The sequence below is a fragment of the Astatotilapia calliptera genome, chromosome 16 (assembly GCF_964374335.1).
Source record: "Astatotilapia calliptera chromosome 16, fAstCal68.1, whole genome shotgun sequence".
NCBI lineage: Eukaryota > Metazoa > Chordata > Actinopteri > Cichliformes > Cichlidae > Astatotilapia > Astatotilapia calliptera.
The window spans coordinates 32,170,779-32,195,100 of record NC_137437.1 but is presented as its reverse complement, the minus strand read 5'-3'; the positions used below and the strand labels follow the sequence as shown (position 1 = coordinate 32,195,100).

The window sequence follows — 24,322 nt, the reverse complement described above, 5'->3', positions numbered from 1 at the left end:
TGACTTGCTACAGTATCTTGTGGTAGAAAGTGGTACTACATGAAAGTGTGGCTCGGCCCTGTTGTAACTTTAATGTGTATATCTTCAACCAAATACACTGATGTTTGGACATGAGTGGTTATTTCAGAGTAGTTTAAAATAATTATCTTTAAGGTCCTTTTTTCTACTTATTAATAATAATGGCTGTTCAAAAGAAGAATAACATGCAATAACATATTTCACGATGGGCAATATCGCCTCAAAATGAGATAAAGAAAATTTGCAGTACTGAAATTTCATGATGTAGAAAAAAGGAAAAAGCTGAATGTTTTATTGATGCTCGGAGTTCGCAGGCAGCAGCGTTTATGAGTAAATAAAGGGCATTTTCTGTCCTTCTTTTCCAATACGCTTCTGTCACTGGTGACAGTAACTCATTTAAAGTGGGATTTATATTGATACAAGGAGCCAGCACCAGCAGCAATATTGTGCAACATTAGTGACATCGCATTATATCCAGTGACACAACATAAGTCAGTGTACGCACAAAAAGTGCCTAGGTAGTGTTGACTCTGGGAATTTTAAGCAACAGTACAATGATCCTACTACTATTAAACAGTTTAACACTAACTTAACCCTTTAACTCTTCAGGAGCCGGCACAACATTGTCACATAATAAAACAGAAACATATTTTCCACCTGGGATGTTTTCTCTTGAGTTAAGCATTTAGCCAGCTTCTTAAAGCCCTGCTTTTCCACCGTGTTACTTCATCAGTAATTTCCACCCACTGTTTGCTCTTCCAGTCATATGGAATCGAGCTTGTGAGTGCTCCAGTAATGCTCAGTGATGTGCATCTTTTGGGTTGGGTTGCCAGCTGCTAGTATCTCCTCCCTCGTAGCCTGGGTGTACTGAATGCTGTGTTTTTGGCTCAAGTGGGGAAGCAAGTTTGTTGTTTTCACCTTTAGCAGGAACAGCTTTCTTGTGTATTGTTGGAGGTTGTTAAAGTAGCTCCCTTTTTAAACAATAGCAGTTTAGATACTATATCGTCATTGCATGCTGACATACGGCTCTCGCTCTCAGACATGCTTGTGCTTGCTTTATTGTTGCATAAACTACAGAAGTAAATGCAACGTGGCTCAGTCAAACAGGGCTCTTTTGAGGTTGAAATGTCCAGCCTCAATCTACCACGCTTAAAGCCATCTGCGCCAGAAAAACAGTATCATGACTGGTCATGCCCTTTGTCCCTAACTTCCAAACAAGCTGGGATTTGCTAAAAAAAATGCTGCTGAGAAAGGCTGATTCTTCTTACAGATTTTCACCAGCTCATTAAATGGCCAGTATCACCAGCTGTTTTCACTCCTGATAAGCATGTGGGAGTGTTTCTGCTTTGAAATGGCATTAGTCTCCATTAGGAAGTATATTCAGTTCAACCTTCAACTGAGCATGTGAGTCTAAGACCCATCTTTCTAATTTCCCTTGCCTGGTTTTTTAACTTGTGGTTTTCCCTACTCTTTACTTTTATTGCTTTTTTATGGTGTTTAGTTTGGCATTGGTTGGGTTTAGTTAAAATAAACTACTTGTTTATGGTTTGAAAGAGCTTAAACTAAACCTTTCATACGTAAATCATTTTACAATAACAATTACAACTGGACTTGTTCACATAATTTTCTTTACATGTCTGCATAATCTGCTTTGCTGTGTTTATCATTGATTGGAATTTATAACAGTCTACTGCATCTGTTCATTGGTAACAGACTGAGGGTGCTAGCAATGTGTCTGATTAAAACATTGATAATGGCTGATGGCCAAATTTTTTGAAGCCAATTTTATTGTCTGTTATGCTTTACCTAGAGCATTTGTTTTCATCTCGCCTTTGTAATACCAACAAATAAGGGATATTTCATTTCTAATTACGTGTTTTTCTTCTTCTCCTTGGCTCCAGTGTACAAGTGTATCCAGTACCATCTTTGCAAAAACTGGTGACAAAAATTCTGTCCCAGCCAAAATAAATTGTGACCCACTTTCATATGAATAGTATAAACATGAATGACAGTTCCATTACTGGGATTATCAGTGATCTAATCATCAAAGATATAAAATTAAAACCGTTATTAAGCCATGATCTCTATTACAGCATCCCATAAAGCTTCATATGGTATTCTGTATCAATTTATAGTGGTGTTATTTAAAGCACACATACATAATCTTTTCCCGTTGTCATTTAATGCTGTGGAAACCCTAATGTAGCATGAAAAATGAGCCATTTAAAAAGCCTACAAGTCACAGAGTCCCTGCACTGGCTTTTTTCTCAAACGCTTCCAAGAAAGCTGTCGAAAGCTGTCTGAAGTTTCTGTGTTTGGGTCAGAACACTGCAGGTTTCAAGATGTTAATGCCAGCTTGCACATTCTGTACTAAAACCTTGACATCTGCCCAGCGTATGCAGAGTCCTGCCCCTCAGGAAGTGAGATGGGCTAGAGCCAGTCTGGTGCTATCTGGATATCCTCTCTCTTATCTACCACTTCCAGCATGTTTGGTACTGGATCTGTGCTGCTGCTCACATGATGGTGTTTTGCTATCAGGAAACTTTCGTTATGGAGCCCAGAGGGAGAAAAAGGGTTCGATACGTTTAGAAGAGTTTATTTTTGAAAGAGGATTATTATATGGGTCAGGATGGTAGATGCTACCCCACCATGACCTCAACCATTTAGAAACACACATCCTCCGCAATTACTTTATCCACTTGTTTGTCTGTCTGGTGGTCAACAGCTTCTGGCATATTTTGAAGAAGTTATTGCAAGATTTAATTTGACTTGTTTCATTCCTCCATGGGGCATATCACTCTGACTTGATTAGATGAAATATACCGTGTCAGATTTACTATTGCACTAATTGTAATCCTCTTGTGTGATTATACTCGTATGAATACTTTCTCTTTGTATTCTTTTGGAAGTTTTTTCTTCTCTTAAAAAAGTTGAGCCGGGTTCGTGTCCTGAGCCTCTAAGTCCCTTTGAGTCATGTTTAATATTGGACCATATGAATAAACTTGACTTTACTTGGAATTCCAGATCAAGGCGTGTTTCATAGTTTGTTTTTGAGTCCACTTTCTGCCTAGCTGTCAAAACTTGCCTAAGAGGATTAATCCAGCAGACCTCGCTCTTTCATAACAAGTCACCCACCCCTGTCCTTGTGACTTCAAGCCTCTCGCTGTCATCATATCTTAATTATGATTTTTGGGTGATTGGCTTTCTCCTAATGAGGAGGAGCAGAATAAATTACTTTCATCAGAATGGTGCCGTGATCCTCTGTCATATTCCTGCACGTGCTTTACCAACATGCTCAGACTGAAGCCTGTCATTGTAGGCTCTTTTTTTTTTTTTTTAAACATTTTTTGTGCAGGGTACTGAATTGCCTCCTTGGTAGATATCGCTTTTAATTTAAATAACTGGACTGTTTACAACCTACATTTAAAGTAAATTTGATGGTAACCGTTACAACCTAAACACCTGTTTCCTTAATAAGATTCCACTCTCTGTTTTGTAAAGCCACATTTCTGAAACATAAACTTAGTGCTTGAGGGGATATGGAAATGACAGGCTGTTTGTTAATCCATTCACCACTGTTATTCAGTATAATACACACTGTGGGAAGCCAGAAAGGTGAGAAAGTATTGCTGAAGAAAATCCATTTTGCATTATTTCTCAGCTGGAGAGGGGATAAATTTGATCATGTCACCTTTGTTTTTGCTGAGATGGAAATGGCAACATGGAGAAGGGAAGGATTAGATTTTAAGAGAGGAGAGAGGGCTTGGATTTTGAGTTTTGAATCTAAGAGAAGACACACATCTCTTTTTCGTCTCTGAAACTTTTCCTTATCTAAACTAGTGCAGGTTTTCATGATGAAGTTTTTGTTTTTGTTTCTCTGTATGCCAAAAATGGACTTTTCCTGATACATTGTGATAGAACGGTGGACTTGCAGTACTAAGAAATACATAGAGGTTTCTGGCAGAACTTCACATGCCACCAGTGTGCATAGATGAGAGCAATAAGTCAAACACTCAAACTCTGCACTTTTAGTGTGAGATTTTTCATGTGACATCAATCAGTCATTATGAAACATTATAGACAACTTATCAGATAAAATGACTGTAAAGTATGCTTATCAACTACAAGTATAGTTGTTGGTGTCCTTCTAGGTGGTCATATAGTTTCAGATAATGAAATGCATAAAATCTATTACTTAAAATACAAATAAATATACCTTTGGTCTGTATATATTGGGTAATACCAATTTATGCCCCAAATATGGTATTACCTGTAACTGTGAAACCACCCACAACAGATAGAAAACCACTAATCAAGAAATTGAATCAATGTTGAGATTTAGTTACAAAGTCAAAAGCTAAAAAAAAGACATTGCGTTTCACTGAAGGTACATATGAATAAAATCATATATAATGTCTTTCTTTTTGATATATTTAATGCATTTAATGTATTTCTTTTGCTTTATTCTTTTACTTTACAGTAGAGATGCACCAATTGGAATTTTCTTGACCCATTCCATTGTTTTGTAAGTTTAACCTGCCAGTACCACTTTTTGCACATTTTGATTTTCTTTGTATATAAAACTGATAGCATATACAAACAAAAAATGTACTTTTCTTCAATGCAAAATATTTTCATAATAAATGTAATGATTAAACTTTATAAACCAGAGTAAGCTACAGGATCTCTCGCTTAAATAATCAAAAATGAAGTGCTCTGCTGCTGATAAGAGGTACAGTTAATTAACTGACAGTGAGCTGCTGTGCTCCCACCTTTGCCTGGCATATTTTACCTTGCCAAAAAAAAAAGCAGTTACATCACTTTCTGTTATGTTTATAACTTCAACAGATAAAAGACAATAACCCTTTTCTTTTTTTCACTCATCTCTGTAGTTTCCCTCGTAAATTCTTTGATCCATTGCTCATACCGAGGCTTCTGGTTTTTGGCTGCCTCTGTGCTATGGATAGTTTTATCTTTATCCACTTTGCTTTTGTTAGCTTACTTCAAAAGTCCAAGTTCTGTCAACATGGGTAACAGTTCATCACCTGTAGCTCACATTACCTGTGGTGTACCACAAGGTTGGACTTGAAGCCCTTTTTTATTTTCTATTTATATATACATAGCACGGTGGCACGGTGGTTAGCACTGTTGCCGCACAGCAAGAAGGTCCTGAGTTCAATTCCAACATCAGGCCGGGGTCTTTCTGTGTGGAGTTTGCATGTTCTCCCCGTGTTTGCGTGGGTTCCCTCCGGGTACTCTGGCTTCCTCCCACCGTCCAAAGACATGCAGCTTGAGGGGATAGGTTAATTGGAAAATCCAAATTGCCATTGTGTGAATGGTGTGAATGTGCGAGTGAATATGAGTGCGAATGGTTGTCTGTCCCTGTGTGTTAGCCCTGCGACAGACTGGCGACCTGTCCAGGGTGTACCCCGCCTCTCGCCCTATGACAGCTGGGATAGGCTCCAGCGCCCCCCGCGACCCTGAAAAGGATAAGCGGAAGCAAATGGATGGATATACATAGCATACATACGATGCAAAGATATATGTACTGCTGAAACATAATAATACTAAAAGCTTAGCTGCTCTTTTTGACTATATGGTCTCAATAGCTGGACAGTGTAAAATTTCCTCTCACTAAATGTGCCGAAATGAGAAATCTTATCGTTCAATGTTCCAAACTACATTAACTATTTGAAATTTATTTTGTTTTATCGTGTCTATGATATGGCTTCTTTATCTTCTCACATATTTACAAATTAAGGTCAGAAGTCTAGCAAGAAGGTTGCTCTAAACATATTATTAGTGTTGCTCGAGGTCTGACCTCATACAGTACGCTGACTATTGTATCATCTGTGTTGCCAGAAATGCCTCACATGCTGACTTTAAAATTGCAAAACCTGTATTTCCATATCCAGCAGTGTATATATCAACAAAATCTCACAGGGGGAAGTCACCTAGCTCAAATTAATGCAACACCTTCCACAGTCTGTGCCCTTTAAATCTATCTCTGAATGTCATTTCCCCACAAATTCCTCAGGCACTTTTATGATAACTATGCATTACTACAGGCTAACACATAATAGAAAACTTTGGCCCTCATTTATCAAATGTGCAGACAGCACACTTTAATCTCGAGTGTGTCCTTTCTGAAGTACTAATTTGAACTCTGATATCATGCTGAAAAATGTCACAGTACAGTGAAGGTTTGATAGAATCTCCACTTCTGTGATAAAATGTAAAAACAAGATTCACTTTAGAAGAAACCTGGGATTGCAGATCTTATAAAGGCAAAGCAGACGTGGCGTTCTAGTAAATGGGCTCAGCTGTCATATGGCTTTTGGTTTCTGAGTGCCACACAAGCATATCATTGATTTTTCCCTGGTTTTTTCAACATTGCATTTTTGAGAGTGATTGATCAGTGTGTTTGTTTGCTTTCTTTAAGCCATTAATAAACACTGAAGGCCCACAAATCTCTATAGCTGGGACGGTGCTGTAAATCCAATAGTCTGAATGAATAAAAATAGTTTAAGGTATTGGACATGAGACCAGGCTCATGGTGCTTGATTACACCATGAGCTAAGTCTGCACCTCATTCATCAGGCACGAACTAATGTAATAAAAATATATTTCACCCACTTTTTCAGTTATATCCTTATTGACTGATTGCAGTGTTTGTTCTCATTATTATTAGTATTTTTTACACCCCAGGGGTTGCTTATTGCCGTCCACCTACCAATAAATTACTGTGAAGAGCCTCTGTATGACTTGGATGATTTCAACACAGTGAGAAAAGCAGTCTTAAACGCTTTAGTCTATAAATTGCTTTTCTTAGATTGTTTTAATACACAACATGTAGATGGACAAGGAAGAAATATATACAGTGGGGCAAAAAAGTATTTAGTCAGCCACCGATTGTGCAAGTTCCCCCACCTAAAATGATGACAGAGGTCAGTAATTTGCACCAGAGGTACACTTCAACTGTGAGAGACAGAATGTGAAAAAAAAATCCATGAATTCACATGGTAGGATTTGTAAAGAATTTATTTGTAAATCAGGGTGGAAAATAAGTATTTGGTCAATAACAAAAATACAACTCAATACTTTGTAACATAACCTTTGTTGGCAATAACAGAAGTCAAACGTTTACTATAGGTCTTTACCAGGTTTGCACACACAGTAGCTGGTATTTTGGCCCATTCCTCCATGCAGATCTTCTCGAGAGCAGTGATGTTTTGGGGCTGTCGCCGAGCAACACGGACTTTCAACTCCCGCCACAGATTTTCTATGGGGTTGAGGTCTGGAGACTGGCTAGGCCACTCCAGGACTTTCAAATGCTTCTTACGGAGCCACTCCTTTGTTGCCCGGGCGGTGTGTTTTGGATCATTGTCATGTTGGAAGACCCAGCCTCGTTTCATCTTCAAAGTTCTCACTGATGGAAGGAGGTTTTGGCTCAAAATCTCACGATACATGGCCCCATTCATTCTGTCCTTAACACGGATCAGTCGTCCTGTCCCCTTGGCAGAAAAACAGCCCCATAGCATGATGTTTCCACCCCCATAGCATGATGTTTCCACCCCCATGCTTCACAGTAGGTATGGTGTTCTTGGGATGCAACTCAGTATTCTTCTTCCTCCAAACACGACGAGTTGAGTTTATACCAAAAAGTTCTACTTTGGTTTCATCTGACCACATGACATTCTCCCAATCCTCTGCTGTATCATCCATGTGCTCTCTGGCAAACTTCAGACGGGCCTGGACATGCACTGGCTTCAGCAGCGGAACACGTCTGGCACTGCGGGATTTGATTCCCTGCCGTTGTAGTGTGTTACTGATGGTGACCTTTGTTACTTTGGTCCCAGCTCTCTGCAGGTCATTCACCAGGTCCCCCCGTGTGGTTCTGGGATCTTTGCTCACCGTTCTCATGATCATTTTGACCCCACGGGATGAGATCTTGCGTGGAGCCCCAGATCAAGGGAGATCATCAGTGGTCTTGTATGTCTTCCATTTTCTGATGATTGCTCCCACAGTTGATTTTTTCACACCAAGCTGCTTGCCTATTGTAGATTCACTCTTCCCAGTCTGGTGCAGGTCTACAATACTTTTCCTGGTGTCCTTCGAAAGCTCTTTGGTCTTGGCCATGGCGGCGTTTGGAGTCTGACTGTTTGAGGCTGTGGACAGGTGTCTTTCATACAGATGATGAGTTCAAACAGGTGCCATTCATACAGGTAACGAGTGGGGGACAGAAAAGCTTCTTACAGAAGACCTTACAGGTCTGTGAGAGCCAGAGATTTTCCTTGTTTGAGGTGACCAAATACTTATTTTCCACCCTGATTTACGAATAAATTCTTTACAAATCCTACCATGTGGATTCATGGATTTTTTTTTTCACGTTCTGTCTCTCACAGTTGAAGTGTACCTCTGGTGCAAATTACTGACCTCTGTCATTATTTTAAGTGGGGGAACTTGCACAATCGGTGGCTGACTAAATACTTTTTTGCCCCACTGTAGATGTCTGCTTAATGTAATCACTGCAGAGTGCAGACGGGTATCATTCATCTTTAAAGGGTTAGTTTGTTATGAGTGTATTTTTCATCTTTTTTTTCTTACTGGCTGTAAAGTTGGCTAAAAACTCGATACTTTGTTTTCTTTAACTCAGACTGGGATTGTTGTAGAAGGTTTGAAGTTGGAGATTGTGCTACTTGTAAAGACAAAACTTGCATCAGAGTGTATAAAATGGGTTCAGCCATCATACAGCTTTCGTTTTCTGATTGCCAGATCAGTGCAGCATTGATTTTTTTTTCTTACTTTTTTATTTTTGACAGTGAGTGATCAATGTGTTTGCCTTCTTTAAACCATTGATAAACACCAAAGACCAACAAATCTCTACAGCTGGGTCGGTGCTGTAAATCCAGTAGTCTGAATGAATAAAAATACTTTATAGCATTGGAAATGAGAAATGAGACAAAATCCAAGGTGCTTGATTGCACTGGAAGCTAAGTCAGCACCTATAATAACTATGCTTGTACAGTCTATGTATGCACTGATTGTATTATTTATATATATTTTTTCATTTATGACTTTTCCCCTGACTGCTCACAATGGTCTTTTGGACAATCACAGTACATGCATTTTTCTTACTTATCAAGGGTATTGGAAGGATTTGCATTGGATGTGTGCAGCCTAAGTTTAAACTTGTCCTTCTTCCTCCATGGCTTTGTATTGATGTAGACAGCCACTCATGTCAGCCGCTCGTGCATGTGTGTTTTGTTTAATTGAAAGGGTTGCATGCTAAGTTGTCAGCTAGGTAACTTAAAGAATTGAGGATCACCTGGATACGGGGAAAGAGTCTTAGATGCAAAGATATGGACTTCTGCTTGATGTAATCAGAGAGTAGACCTGCAGGAATAATCTTTCATCTCTGAAAGCTTGAGTCTTAAGTGGTTTTTTTCTTATTTCTTTCTATTTACAGATGATGCAGCACTAATGAGCAGCCATCAGCCTTTAGATGAGTGACTCACAACAAAAACACCTGAACATCAATAGTCTACAGTAACAGTAAGAAACATTATCAGCTATCTTCCGAGCTGTCTTTGAAGTTATAATTATGTGTCGTCATGGTTATACAGCATGCTTCAATCCTCTTCCTTTGAGATCCTGCTAATGCACGTGCTTATTGTTCTGAACAGTGAATATCACTGTGACTGTGGGAGACGGTAGATGGCATATGGTAGCAATCACACCTACAGCTCTGACACATAATTCAGCTGTGTATATTCTCGTCATGGTTCCGCTGCTTTGTGATAAACGCAGACAGGAGTGAGGCGACAGTCCGATGCCATGTTCTTTTATCTTTCTTAAAAAAATGTATTTATGCTCACCGGTGACATTTTGATTCTTTTTTCCTTTAGAAGCACATCTTTCAAATTCAAGCAGTGCTGGAAAATATTATAGAATGATATACATTGTTATGTTGCTGTCCATATATTCTAGGTCAGTGGTTCCCAGAAGTTTTTGAAACCCTCTCATATGCACACCTGTAAGTCACAAAATATATGAACTGACGTCGAAGTAAAATAAGCTGCATTTTTATTGCTGTGCAGATTTGGAAACGACTTAATTGCGTATTGATAATACTTGTTCATGAACTGTTCTGCTTCAGTTTTTGTTTAACGCCAGGTTTAGTCAGCTTAGACGTTGTTTGCATTCCTATCAGCTGCATTTACAGTGACAAATCTCTTCATCTCTCATGCTCAGGCAATGTTTGTGACTGCTGCTCAGTCGGAGAACCTGCCTGCCACAAACTATGTTGGTTTACCGTGATGAGCAGCCGCCGTGAGCTGTCATTACTAATATAAGCTGTAGCTTGTTAGATGTTGTCCAAACCACAAGTACCAATTTATTAATTAGTCAACTTTTATTACCTCTGGATGATGAACTGTTTATATTAAATCCTCTTGTGTGTTCAAATCATAGACTGCCTATAAAAGTTGGATATATCCACTGGGAAGTCACCTGTTTTTTTTGTTTTTTTTGAAGACTCAACTATGGCATTATACCTGCTTTCATTTTGTCTTTTGGGAATCATACTTGGCTGTATTTGAACAAGAGGGTAGAGTGCTAAGTTATCAGCTTATGCTAGCATGGGTCCACTTTACACTGATAGATGACAATTAGTACTAGTGACACCTAAATATACCCCTTACAGCTCACTCAGCAAAACTGGATTCCTTGGAGTGGTTGTTAGTTCTGATCAGCACCCTGCAAGCAGGTCTGAACTGTTACTGAACTGTAAAAATGATGCTGCCACTACAAACACAACCAAGAGCTCAAGTTCAGTGACTCAGATTAGCTGAGGTGAAACTTGGCTGCAATTTATTTATTGAGAGGCACTAGATATTTTTTTTGTTTTTTGTGAGAATACTTTAAGGCAATTCCACAAAAATAAGCCCTCCTCTCAACGCCTCTGACTGGGTTGTCTTTAGGGGATTAGGGTGAGTCATAACTCTTTGGGGGATAATAAATGTTCAGTATAGGCATGAGTAAATAAAAGTAACAGTAGGGCCAGAACCACTGAGACAGTAACTTCTCCCATTTTGCACAGGGTCTGACTGTAACTGGTTTGGGATTGACAAATCAAGTATCCTTGGGATTTTGTCCTCTGATGCCTTTATTGAAGTATGAATGAATAGACAGAAAGCACTTGGGTAGAAAAAGCACAGAAAAAAGTGATTGTATGAACAGGTGAAAGAGATGTTGTATAAAGTGCTTTGAGTGATCAAGTAGAGTTGACAAGCACTACTTGAGAACCAGTCTATTTGCCATTTACAAAGTAGAACCTTTTTCTATTCGCTGTGGCACAAAATGAGTGTTTACAGAGGTGAGGTCAGAAAGCTGCTCTCCTGTATGCTTCTGTAGGACTGGAGATCTTTTTACAACCACAGCTATCGCTATCTGGTGGCCTCCAGATAAGATGCAAGTTAGTGTTAGAGCTCTTTCTTTTCTTTCTCTTTTTTTCTTTTAATATTCATTTCTATTATCAGTATTCTTCAGTAAAAATCAAAGATAAAATCATGATCCCAAGAGAAAAGCTTTTACAACCAAGCTTTCTTACTCTTTGAGCTAAAAAGTCTAAACAAATACTGCAAGCAGCCTAAAGCTACTTAGAATACGATGACCTGGATGACTGAGAACCTTCACAGACATTTAGGCTGCTTCCTTGTTCTGATGGGATCACTTCCTGACCCAGCCCCCAAGGGATTTGGGTATCCTCCGGAGACTGACCCAGGAGTCAGTCTTGTTAGGTGAATGTGTAAACCTCTGCAAGGTATTATTTTGGAGACAGTCTGGGCAGATGGGGTCTGATATGCAGACAGTCAGGACATGACGATAAAGATGAAGAAGACTTTCTGTAAAGCTGTAGTTTTGATGGGTTTTGGCATTTATTTTTTTAAAGCTAGACTTTAGAGTAGCATCCCTCTGTGGCAGCACCTTACTTATGAATTAAAGTTGGAGACTTTTTATTTTAAAAGTGGATCATTCATCTTATAAGAGCAATTTAAGCTTCTGTTGACCTTTTGGTTCATATTGAGTGCTTTGCCTTGTAGGACTTTTTGAGTGTTTGTGAGAGTAAACATAATCCTTTCCCTGCTTTCTAATGTAGTCAGTACTTTTAGAGCAGTTACTAACAGTAAAATATGGCCTTGTATAAATGACTTTGGCTTGATTTTATGTTGAAGCAGGAGAATGTCTTATCATGCAGAAACAGGGGTGTAGATTAGAGGTAAATTATTGAGATAGAGTTGGATCATAAATGAATCCTTCTTTAAGATTTACGAGTGTGTCACCGCTAATAAAGGAGGGTTTGAATTCCTGTGAAAAATGCCTGCAATCCAGAGGCAAATGAAAATATAATGACTACCTGCTATTGTGTACTGCATTGCTCACTATGGGTTTCTGTCCATTCTATTGGTTTCTGTATTTTTTTCCAAAATGATCATGCTTTTAAACTTGAATTTTCGCTTTATTTGAAGAGCGTTGGAGGGTCTGAATATTGTGAAACCTGGAGCGATTAAAGGGGAGAAAATGCCAGTGCTGGACAAAAACAGTGGACATACTTGTCGCTGGCTGGGATGCAGTATAAGCATTAATTCATCATCGCTTTAGATGATGGCTCTAGACAGATCTGTACAGTCTTTATCCAAACACTCTGGAGAAGCTGCCATGCCCCTTCAGATATACAGTGCTTGCTCAGCTGTTTCCTTTCCCCAGGAATTCACATTTACTTTCCAGTCAGAACCAAGGCTCCTCCATCGGAGCTTAAACTAGAGAATCTGCTCCCCTCACACCTAAATCACATATGCGCTATTTTACGAAATGAAACTCTCTTGCATGCATTCAAGGAAGTGAACCAATTGTAGATTGTTCTGGGCGGTCTAAAAAAGTTAGAAAATGCACCCACTAATGGGTCTAAAGTTAAAATTCAATCTGTGGTTTTTGGAGGAGTGGTGTGTTACTGTAGAACTATTCTAGCCTGGGTTGCCAGATACTGTGTACAGATTAAGCACAGGTTTTGGTTTCCCCACAGTCCACATTGTGAACATGAATGTGGTGACAGGCATTTGGGAAGCTGTTCATAAGCTCTTTGACCAGCTGTAGTTTGCCAAAAAATGTCCTTTGTATTATATTTTCTTCCACAAACACAATGATGCAAAATTCTTATGCATGCCAGACCATTTGAAACTCTTTCCCATAACATTATGACATAAGCAGTACTAGCTTTGTGGGCACATTATTGAAAATGTCAGGAAATCGTTTCGACCTTCTGAGTTGCCAATTTAGATTAAGGTTTTGCGTTGCAGTTAGGATTTTAGGCTGGGAATTCGTGGGATGTGAAAACTACAGCACTGAAAAGGCTTTATTACATTAATGCTGTAATAGGATTCTAGTTTGTGAAGTTTTCTTGAGCGTTTACTCCCCGTTGTTTCCCATCAAGTAATTCTTTGTAGACTTCTCTTAACTACATTTTGGTGGCGGGTTGTCTGTATTCTTTCAGATTACATGACTCTGTTTTTATTACACTGGAGGATTTTGAGTTCATTTTAGGCTGTATGACCCCATATGGAAAAGATATATATAAATCTTTTAAAGGTTGTATCTGTCTTGTGTGAAACTTGTATGAAAAGCATATAAGAGTGAAAACAGATATAAGATCCCTTGAAAAATTATTTAATGAAACTTGTATGTTTTGGCCGCCTTATTGATTTACTCATGAAAGTGGCCACTTTCATTAGTAATCACATATAAGTTTTTACTATTTCTTTTCCATATGGGACTATTCTGGATTCAACTCAGAGCTATACATTTTAGTAGCCTTATTCTCTGAAAGGTGAAGGTCTGTGATTTAATTTGTAGGTTCTACAGAGTCTGCATAAATAGTTTTTGGGTTTCTTTTTTTAACCTACGCAGATGTAGAGTTCATTGTCTGTAGATTGGTTGATTGAATCACAGTGCTTGCTGTGGACCAAAGCTTCCCCTTGTACTGATTTTGATGGTCACTGTAACCTCATATCTATCTCATTCTTGTGAATATAATACCCCAGGAGCATCTGGAGGGAATATAATTACTTTTCACACAAAGGTTGACTTCCATTCATTTTGAAATTGGTACAATCTTGGTAGATGTTTTATATCCCCCAAAACAGTTATGGCCAAATTTATTAATTAGTATAAATTTAAACATAATTCCAGAATTTATTTGCTAATTATGACAAAATTCCAATGCAAATGTACAAAAATTATGAAGTGATGACATTTTATTTTAACATGCAACATGATTTGCAAAAATGCAGTACTGGGCAAATGTCTTCAGCTGCCCCTCATTTCTTTATATTTTGGTCCCAAAGAGCCAACAGACAGGTACAACAAAGAGTTTCTACAACCACCTATAAAACATGGTGGTGGCTGCATTTCAGCCAGTGTTATTGGAGATCTTGTAACAACTGATGGAATTGGAAAATTACATGAGATTTTGATCTGCAGAACCATCTGGAAAAAAGCTGATTGTCACCAGCTTCACTTGATCCCAAATGCACTGCCAATGCAGTAAAAGCATAGTTGGATAGCAAAACACACAGGGGAACATTATCAGTTTAGAACTGGCCTCTCTAGAGCCAAGACCTCGACATTATTGAAGCAGTGCGGGTCCTTTTAACAGAGAACAGAACAAAAATGCAAAATTATCCAAAGAAGAGCTTTGAATGTCCCTTCAAGGAGCCTGGAAAACTATTCCTGAAGGTTACTTGAAGAAATTCAGTAGAAAAATTAAAAGTCAACATAATGAATTGTAACTCTATTTTTGCCTTATATTTCAATAAATTGCTGCACATATTTCCCATTTTCCTACCAATTTATAAAGCAATGAGAAGTGGCTCAAGACCTTTGCACAGTACTGTACTTTTTATAGTCATTATTAAATGCCAGACGATATTTCACAGTGGCCGGCTGCTGAATTGGTGACAATAATTTTCGGTTATCTGTGGCATATTTTACTAAGTACTCATCCAGGATTCATTATCTGATGCTCAGTTAGTACTCTGTAAGCAGCTTACCATTAACCATAAAGCCAGAGTCACACTGCGTTTCCGCCTCAATTTTTACATACATTTTTCATGGATGTTCACTGTAAAAGATCTGCCATTTGGAAGACTTAATAACAAATCCTTCTATGTTTTGTTTATTTGTGTGGTTTTTTGGTTTTTTTGGTTTTTTTTTTTTTTTACAATGACATCTATTAGAGAAAAACATGTCCGACATAAAAGGCAAAAACACACTTCATAGTCTTATTAAATCAATGTGTCACTGTAACGTCCCCAGTCCTCAAACCCGGCATCATGGACACACAGTACGACATCTGCTAGTTGTGTTTGGTTTGTTTGTGTGTGGAGCAGGGGTTTCACACAGAGGGCCCTATACACTTGCACAAACACTGCCTGGCACTGCTTTGTCCAACAGATCTGGGGCACCTTTTAAGGTGAAATCAGTTAAGGTGCTGGTGAGCTCTGCAAAGCCAGGCACAAACCGGCAGTAGTAACCCGCCAGCCCCAAGAACCTTACCTCTCTTTGGTCTTGGGATGTAAGCAGGATGCGATGGCCTTTTTTGGTTTTTGTTTTTTCACCTGCGGGTGCATCTTCCTCCATCCTACCACACACGTCTTCGGTTTGGCTGTGAGCCTGCCTCAGGAACTTCATGACCGCAGCCACCCACTGCACACTCCACCCAGGTGTCACTATAGATGATGATGTCAGCAGCAGCATATGCAGCGCATGGAAGCAGGACCCGGTCCATGGGGACTCTGAACAAGCTGACCTAACTGTTCCAGGAGCTCATGGAGCTGGGGCTTGGGCTAAGCATCAAACTGTGACACCTCATTCACTTTGCAGTAGTCAACACAGAACCGTGTAGACCCGTCTTTCTTCTCTTCTGTTATTCCCATCTTTAACATTTCAGCCAATTCCTTCTGAATAATTTGTGTTTTATGTTCAGGTAATCTATAGGGTTGGAATGGAGCGTCATGCCTGGGTGCTCTATGAGCTTGGTACCGGCTGGGTCTGTGTGAGATGATTATTACAATGGAGAGAGGTGGGAATGGTGGAATTTGGCACCTCCAGCACCACCTCATCTCTTACCTTTACCAGGCTCACCAGAGAAACAGTTTCAAAGTCTCTCCACACTTTGAGGAGGTTGAGGTGAAATATCTGTGTGGCTCCTCCACTGTCTGACTGTACCACTTCATATGACGTCCCCCATTTGCTGGGTGACCATGAAGGGCACTTTGCCAATTGGCTAGTAATTTTGAGCTAGAGGAAGGGAGTAATACAAGCATTTCATCTCGCTGTTAAATAGCCCCTCTGTTGTACAGGCGTTGCTGACATTCCTGGGCCTGGGGCAGATTTTCTCATGAAAACATGTGTAGCTTGGCTCTCAGGTTCAGAAAGTATTGAGTTTAATTCTTAGCTGGGCTTGGACCTTCCTCAAAATTTTATTTTATTAGGTCTAACACCCCACGCAAGACATGAATGACATGCCCTGGCCAGTCAGTATCTCTTTTGGGATGCTGACTCGGGAAATGACCTAAAACAGTGCATGGGCCACACGCTTTGCATTAATGGTGTGTAGCGGTACTGCTTCGGGATGTCGCATTGAATAATCCAACACAACTAATACAAAGTGATATCTACATGAACTCTGGTGAAATGGCCCAATGAGGTCCATGAGGTCCTCAAAAGGAACCTCCATTAACGGTAGTGGGTGCAAAGACTCTTTTGGAATGGCTGGCTGGTTGACCAGTTGACACACCGGGCAAGGTGCGCACCATTGACACACTCCAGGGTTTTATCGTATCCCCTGTGACCAGCCAACCCCATGTGACCAGCCATCGATTGTAATTAGCCACCTGAAAAATCATGACCTGGCGGCTTTGGGCATCAACAACTAGGTGTGTTCTTCCTGTGTGTGAGTTTTGCGGCTCACTCGATATATAATCTGATCCTAATCAATACAAAATGATTAGTGCAACTAACCAGTACAAAATGCAAAAATGTCAGAACTGCTGACATTGAGTGTGGGGTGTCGTCACGAGACTGCTCCAGTGGAAAATCTTCCATGGAGTGAATTACCACAACCTGAACCCTGTAGTTTCAAATATTGAAAGCAGAAAAGTGATATTTCAGCCTATTAACTAGTCACCCGTTGAATGCAAAACCTCAGATTTTCCGATTTGAAAAAAAAATCGGTGGTTTTTGAGAATTATCTTTCAATTATTTCTTTTAATTCCCCTAAACTGAAGAACAACAGGTTTTACTTAAATGTGGTAAAACACTTGTTTTTCAACTATATTAAATTCGTCCTCTCTAAAGAAAGCCTGATGTATGAACGGATTCATATTTTTGCAGACACTCTTATTCTTATTCCACACTTATTCTCTATGCTTTCAGTGTGCACAAACATCCAGTCAGTCCAAACTCTTCCATTTTCTCCACTAATGTTTCTAAACTATGGCACACGTCTCTATAGAATTTAGTAATTATGTACCTGCATATGAAAAATAATGGAATGATTCTTCTGCATGGTTGAATTTATGGCATATGTGCACTGCTCCCACCCACCCGACTTTCTTCTTTTCCATCATCATCTCCGAGCCAAGCTTAACGCTCCTCTTCTTCATCTTATCTTGATTTAAAGGAGGATGTTGTCATGAGGTTTATGACCATGCTTATATGCAATCATGGCGAAGTTGGTTTAGGCTTTAGTTCAGAAGACCATGAATTCAAACTCTGCCCCACAATCCCAGTACATCATCCATTAGCGGATGATTTTTACCAGCACACATCAGAGGAAGAAGGCCTAGCCGGTCATGACAGCTATTGGCAAATTTCATGCAAAGTCTCCTGTTTAAGTTACTTCAGTTTGTCTCCACCCATTCTGCTTTTTTCAATGCCATGCTTAACTTAACAATGACATGTCTGTTAGCCAGTGAAAGCAATTCTGTTCTGTATCCAATATACAGTGTGTTATTCCTCTTAAAATTGTCACGAAAATTTCTCTCAGAGCTTTTGGCCTGTAAAGAATTAACACTTATTTGCCTTTAAGAGCTTGATTCTTTGTATCTTATGCAGAATGGTGGACTGAAGAATTTTGACCTGAGCCAGGGCTTGAATTTCAGTGCAGGTCTGCACATACTTCCATAAGTTCCTTTAAATCAAGGACTTATGATGCAGTAAAAGCATGTGCACAACTACAGCAATCAACCCAGCATTTACAGCTGAGCAGAAGTGCTAACGAGAAGCAGCCGTGATAACCTGTGATACACGTTCTTGCCTTATCTCTGCAAGACTACAAACTCCTTTAATGTTTCAGAAGGCTACACTTGCACGTGGACAATCTTTGAATCTAGAGCCATTCAATTCTAAATCATTAGCTAAAGATGAAGAAGCCTCTTAGGACAGACCAACAGATGCTGTGAGGACTTGTGCAAACAACAGTTTCAGTGAAGTTAATGTTAACAATATTAATGCTCAGGAATCTCAGGTAGCTGATTCCAATTTTATTAAAGTTAAACAACAATCCAACCATGAATTTCAGTGTAACTGCCTTATATATATCCATGCTTTAAACTTATGAAAGAAGCTGTTTGCCAGTGCAGATGTGACAGAGGACTGGGAAAGAACAAAGCATGACATGGAGACAAAAGAAAAGCCATCAAAACAAAAACAGAGCAATGTTGCACTTAGAGGAGAATGACAAAACACAATCGAAGATAAGAAAAGAAAACCTCAGACCTTCAAGTAGAATCACCTCCAAAGTGTCTAAGGTTCTTTTTGTTGGAAGCATTTAAAGGGGGATTCGCCCCACGTTTAAAACATGAATTTAAACCCTTCATCTCAGAGCTGTAACTGTTTTTTTTTTTTCTTCCTTTTTAAAAAAAAAAAAAATTAGATAATGGAGATGAATTCTGTATATTAACACTGAATGTACTACAGCTTTCTGAGCCTGTATGATGCACATTTGGAATACGTGAGTAGAGAATATATTCTAATACAGGGTTTTGTTTTTCTCGGGCTGTCAGTTGTTTGTTGTATTGACACAGATGACATGTGGGAAGATTTTACAGAAAAGCCTCTTTGAATTGAGATGACCTAGACATATGTGGGGGATTAAAATTACAAGAATAATGTCACACAAATACAGATATTTGTATTCAGCCTTGTTGGAAAACACAGTCTGTTCTGTTTCTGTTGTTTTACATAAGGCCAGAGGCACTAAAATGGTGGAGCTGTTATATCTATACCTGGAGCACAACATGTTTTATATCAATCTATAATTTGACATCTAAATGTTATCTAATATAAAGAGCTTTACACTTTATATATCTATATATTTGTGCATTCAAATGCAATCTAATGCACTAGCTCTGCCAAGTTTTTTTTTAAAATGCATGGGTGTTCCTAAGAAACTGCTTGTTGTGACCTTTAGAATTCCCAAAATTGCTGTTTTTGGGTCTCGCCCTGGCTTATATGACCGCAGAATAGACCTTTGCTTGCAGATGAATGCAGCGGGGAGGGTAAAGGTTAATTAACAAAACACTTGAATGAAACAGTTAATTTATTCAAATCAATAGTACAGCAGAGCAGCAGACACACCGTGACCTTTTGAACACTCTCGAGCAAGTTTGTAGCCTGCAGCAACAAGAAGAGCATTAGCAGTGGACACCCTTCCACTTTCACCTTGTACCTCATGATATTGGATGCCATGTCTTTTAATTAGCTGCTTTGTGTAGAATCAGCAAAGGACCAGTTCATGACCTATTGAGTTTCCATGTGATACAGTTTGGAGGAAGATTGATTACATGATGTAATCCATTTTTTGAAATAAATATTAATGCACATTTAGGATTATTCTTTGCTACTACTACTACTGGAGATAGTTTACAGTGGGTCGAGGAGAGATGCCTTTATTGCAAAAAATAATTAAGTGATATAAACACTTTTTACCAATGTGCAGGGACACTTTGAGCCTCTATTGTGCAAGATTGCTGAATCCAGCCATCCGTTTTCTTCTGCTTATCCAATTCAGGGTCAAAGTCAAATTGGAGCCTGTCCGAGCTGTCATAAGGTGACATGCAGGGTACATGCTGGACAGAAAACCACTCACATTCACGTGTACTGCCAATTTAGAATCACCAACTTACCTAACATGTATGTGTTTGGGATGTGATGGATAAGATGCACACTTAAAAAACCCAGCCAGCCAGTGGCCCTCTGGTCTCAGCTCATTCATACAGTGAGGATTGGTTGCTGTTCCACACAGTTTAGGCTTTGGTGTTTCAGGTAGGAGGTGGCTGACACTGGTGATTGATTGTTGCCCATTAATAGTTGAATACTTTCACAGAGCCGGAGGGCAATCGTTCTAACTTTCGATTGCGCATACAATATGTTTCCATTATGATTTCCCAGTGGAATATGGAAGAAAATTTGTGCATAATGAAGGGCATAGAATACTGTTCTTGAATTTTTCTGCTACTCACAAACATCGGCCTTCTACACAGCAGATATAAACCTTATTATATTTATACATATCTTTGCTTTTTTCCCTGTAATACTAGCAAGATTGAAATGGACTGATTAAAGATCCATCTAAGGATGAGCACTGCACAATGTTCACAGCATTTCTGTAGCCCCAGTTTAGTCCTGCTGGCAGCATCAGTGACTGTCATTTCGTCAGTCCACCACTACTGACCAGGCATTTAAGCTCCCCCATAGAGTCGTACTAATGGCGTTAATGATGGCCTGACATTTCTTCTGGCATCACCTGCAGGGTGACGTTTGAGTTCTTTTGGTTAAACACGCCTGTCATAGCAACACTGGTTACGGACAGATAATGGACCTCTTTTAAATCCATAATCCACATTAGGCAGATGGAGGGGTGTTGGGGTAAGTCAAAGGTTTGTCAGCTGGGAGATTACAGTTTGTGTCTCCTTTTGCACTTTGCTTCATTTGGTTTTCCCTCACTTACTTGCGTGTGACTTTGAGATGGCAGCAGCTGTGACAAAATGGCAATATTTGACACCCTTGGAATGAAAACAAACTGATATTACACCTGCTGTTGATTAGCATTTTAACAACTAGAGCTGGACCTTAACAGTCATCCTTTGGTATTTGGTTTTTAGTTTTTAGGAATCGTATATTTGCTTGAACTGGTTTTACGGTGGTGGTAAATTGAAATGATTGCTTTCTCTTTCGGCCATTGTCATCACATTGCAGTGAGCGGTGCGAGTCACGCCAACTGAAAATCCATCTCTGGTGTCACACATTGGCACTTTGCATCACTGCCTGGATGAAGCACAAATCATATGGAGGCTGCAAATCTCAATGAAAATCCACCGAGATGCTTCTCATTGAGATGCACATTCCTGCTTCTCCACCCACTCCCCACTCCCACAAACACACTTACACATGCATCCCAGGCAAGGATCGAAATAATTGGAGTCTAAACTTGTTGAAAATCTGTAAACCATAAGAACTGTAAATACTAGAACCCAGAAGAAGATACTTTAAAGCCTCGTATTTAGTTGTTTTTATTGCGTTCTGGGGATTTCATATGGAAATTAGCTGCTTGGTAAATCTGGTGCAGCGTATGTCTTCTCCTGTGAGAGTAGTGCTTTAAGTTATTGATATCTACAAATAAATAAACTGGACACGATCACTATGCCATCCAAATTATTTGGTTTCCTGCTCAATTAGAAATGATTCCCAAAAGTGCGACGTTACAACCACGTTATGAAACAGTCAGAAGAGATGACTCATTGTTTTTATCGGTTGACCTAGATGCTTTCAAGTTGCTGTGTCTGTTGTGCCACTTTGCTGTTGCCTCGAATATCTGTTACTCATAAAATGGTAAAAAAAATTGATGTTTAATCCCGTGAAATGTGTTGTTTTTTTTAATCATTGACAGGCTCATAATGTTGTACACAGATATGTTCTTTCTGTGTACACTGACAGATGTTTTTAAAGTGTTATAGATATCATTAATTATTAGTTCATTTTTTCCCAATTCTCCTCTATGGGCATTTATTAATATCTTTGGCTCTTCAACATAAATGTCCCCATTTTCCCAGAAAGTGTCTCGGCTAGCCACTTCCCTTACCTAACCACAGCTGTTCATACAAGACACAAATGTGAAGCGATACTGGGCAGTGCAAAGAAAAACCCCTAGAAAAATAAAGTGCGAACAGAACAGCCCAAATCCGGAGACCCTCCCTGCTTTAAATGCTCTCTCATGCAGAAACCAAAGTTGTGCTGGCCAGCATAAACACATCGCCACCCAAGGCCCTGACCAAGCTGAATCTCTAACTGGATACTGGATTTAAAAAAGAAAAAAGAAAAGAGAGAATGAACAAGAAATGTGCTCTTTTCTTCTCCGAGTGACCTTTCTCAATTGGCTGGAAACTAAAAAAGTCTTCTCTTTAAAAGGCATTATTTGCCAGATGCAATGCTTGATCTCCACAGCTATATTTTCTGTTGCAGTTGCTGCAGTTCACATAGATACATTCAAATATGCATTGAAATGCAATGAGAATACATAACATTTTGGAAGCTTCTATATGAGTTTTAATGCATCTATTAATTGCTGGGAACTAAAACTCAGTACTTGTACTTTCCTGTTAGTGCTTGACCATAACTACAAGTAGTTCACCATATCAACAGTTTGGTTCACACCGAGCAACCACGAGGATTAGAAAAAGGAGGGAAAAACCTTTGAGCAACAGTTACTTACTATTACTTACTGACAGATTACTTTCTCTAGCTGTTTGTTTTGGGTTTCACACACGAATCATGAGACTGACACCAAAGGACACTTAGATCAGAGATCCCAGCATCAAACCCTCCATAATAAATGGTAAACTCTAACCTATGTATATCAGAAATGCAAAAATGGCATCACTGGGATATATTTCCAGGTCACTCTAAACAATAGCTGTGTTGGCCCACCAGCATAGTAACATGAGGAAGGGACATAACATATGATATGCACAAAATTAGCATATCATTATATATAGTTAGCTTTTGAAGCTATTTCTTAATTGCCACTTCTCGACCTCTGGTGTAAAGCATGCTTATTTAAATTATGTTTAGCAGCACACTGGTTTGCTGACAAACCCTTAACGGTGCCTTCTCATCTTCTCTGCCATTTCTGTCAGATAATCATAGTCATTCTGATGTTTCTGACACATTTTCCTCCTCCTAACTTGGCTGTTAAGTCCTGTTATGAAGTCTAGAGGTGAAGGTTTTGATAGTGGATGTGATGATCAGGTGGATCTGACTGTCGGTCACAAATTATTGGCCAATGAGCATATTCTGGATTATCACATTTTGGCTTTGTTATCTAGTACAGAGTACTTAGAATCACCATGATTTACAGAATGTTGACCTGGTGTTTCATTTAATATGAGTGAAAATGCTGACTGAGCCCAAAAACTGAGAAAAGTGTTAAAGTCAGGGTCAAGTTTAATTTTCCTACAGACTTTTATAGGACTGAAAGTCTTTTTGCAACCACAGGTATCACCCCCTGGTGGCCATTACGAACACTGTAGATTTAAGACTAAAAGCTACATGCATCTATCTGTGCCTTAAATCGTACACCGAGTTCCTGTACTTAACCTCTACGTGTTCTGACGCCTCTGTTAGTAACAGTGAGAGCTCATCTGTGTGGACAGTGTCTCTGTGAATGGTGCTGGAGTGTTGTGACATGAGATAGCAGAAATGTTGTTGTGATAGGTCTTGGCTTCAGAACTGTACCCCCACCTCATGAAAAACATGAAGCGCATTAAACTGAAATGAGGAGGACAGCGTGAGTGGTAGCGCCGCACCGACTTCTGCGAGATTTGATTATGATTTATATTTTGATCTCCTCCTTGTGTCTAAAAAACAGAGCAGGAGCAACCTCATCTGCCTGTTTGGATCAGCCTCCTCTGATACACTTTTAATAAAAGTGGTCAGTTGCTTGTCCTCAAGTATTTGGACTTCAATGAGATGCTCAAAAGTTTTTGAAGGAGAGATTCAGATCGACAGTTTCCTGAATAGCCCGCTGGGACACGACATTTGCATAACGCTTTAGATGTTGACATAGAAAAATCTCAATAAGAAGACAAAGTAGGCTGCCGATTCAGCTGTTTGTCAGCTCCAATTTTGTTTTTGCATCGCCCCTACCCACTTTGAGGTCACTCCCGGGCAGTTCATCTCTATGTGA

The 24,322-nt window shown here is 39.4% G+C and overlaps 1 protein-coding gene across 5 annotated transcripts in view; it reads left to right on the top strand.

The window, feature by feature from the left end:
• The window catches only part of gulp1a (GULP PTB domain containing engulfment adaptor 1a), a 92,802-nt gene that overhangs the window by 31,351 nt on the left and 37,129 nt on the right, over positions 1-24,322 (top strand). The window contains exons 1-2 of one of the 5 annotated variants that reach the window (XM_080290534.1): positions 1,355-1,422; positions 9,488-9,573. The exons of 2 other annotated variants lie outside the window; for them this stretch is intronic. The gene's annotated coding sequence lies outside the window, so the exon portion shown is untranslated. Of the gene's footprint in view, positions 1-1,354; positions 1,423-9,487; positions 9,574-24,322 lie in introns of those variants that run through there. 2 more of the 5 variants (XM_080290533.1, XM_080290537.1) reach the window with 2 other exon arrangements.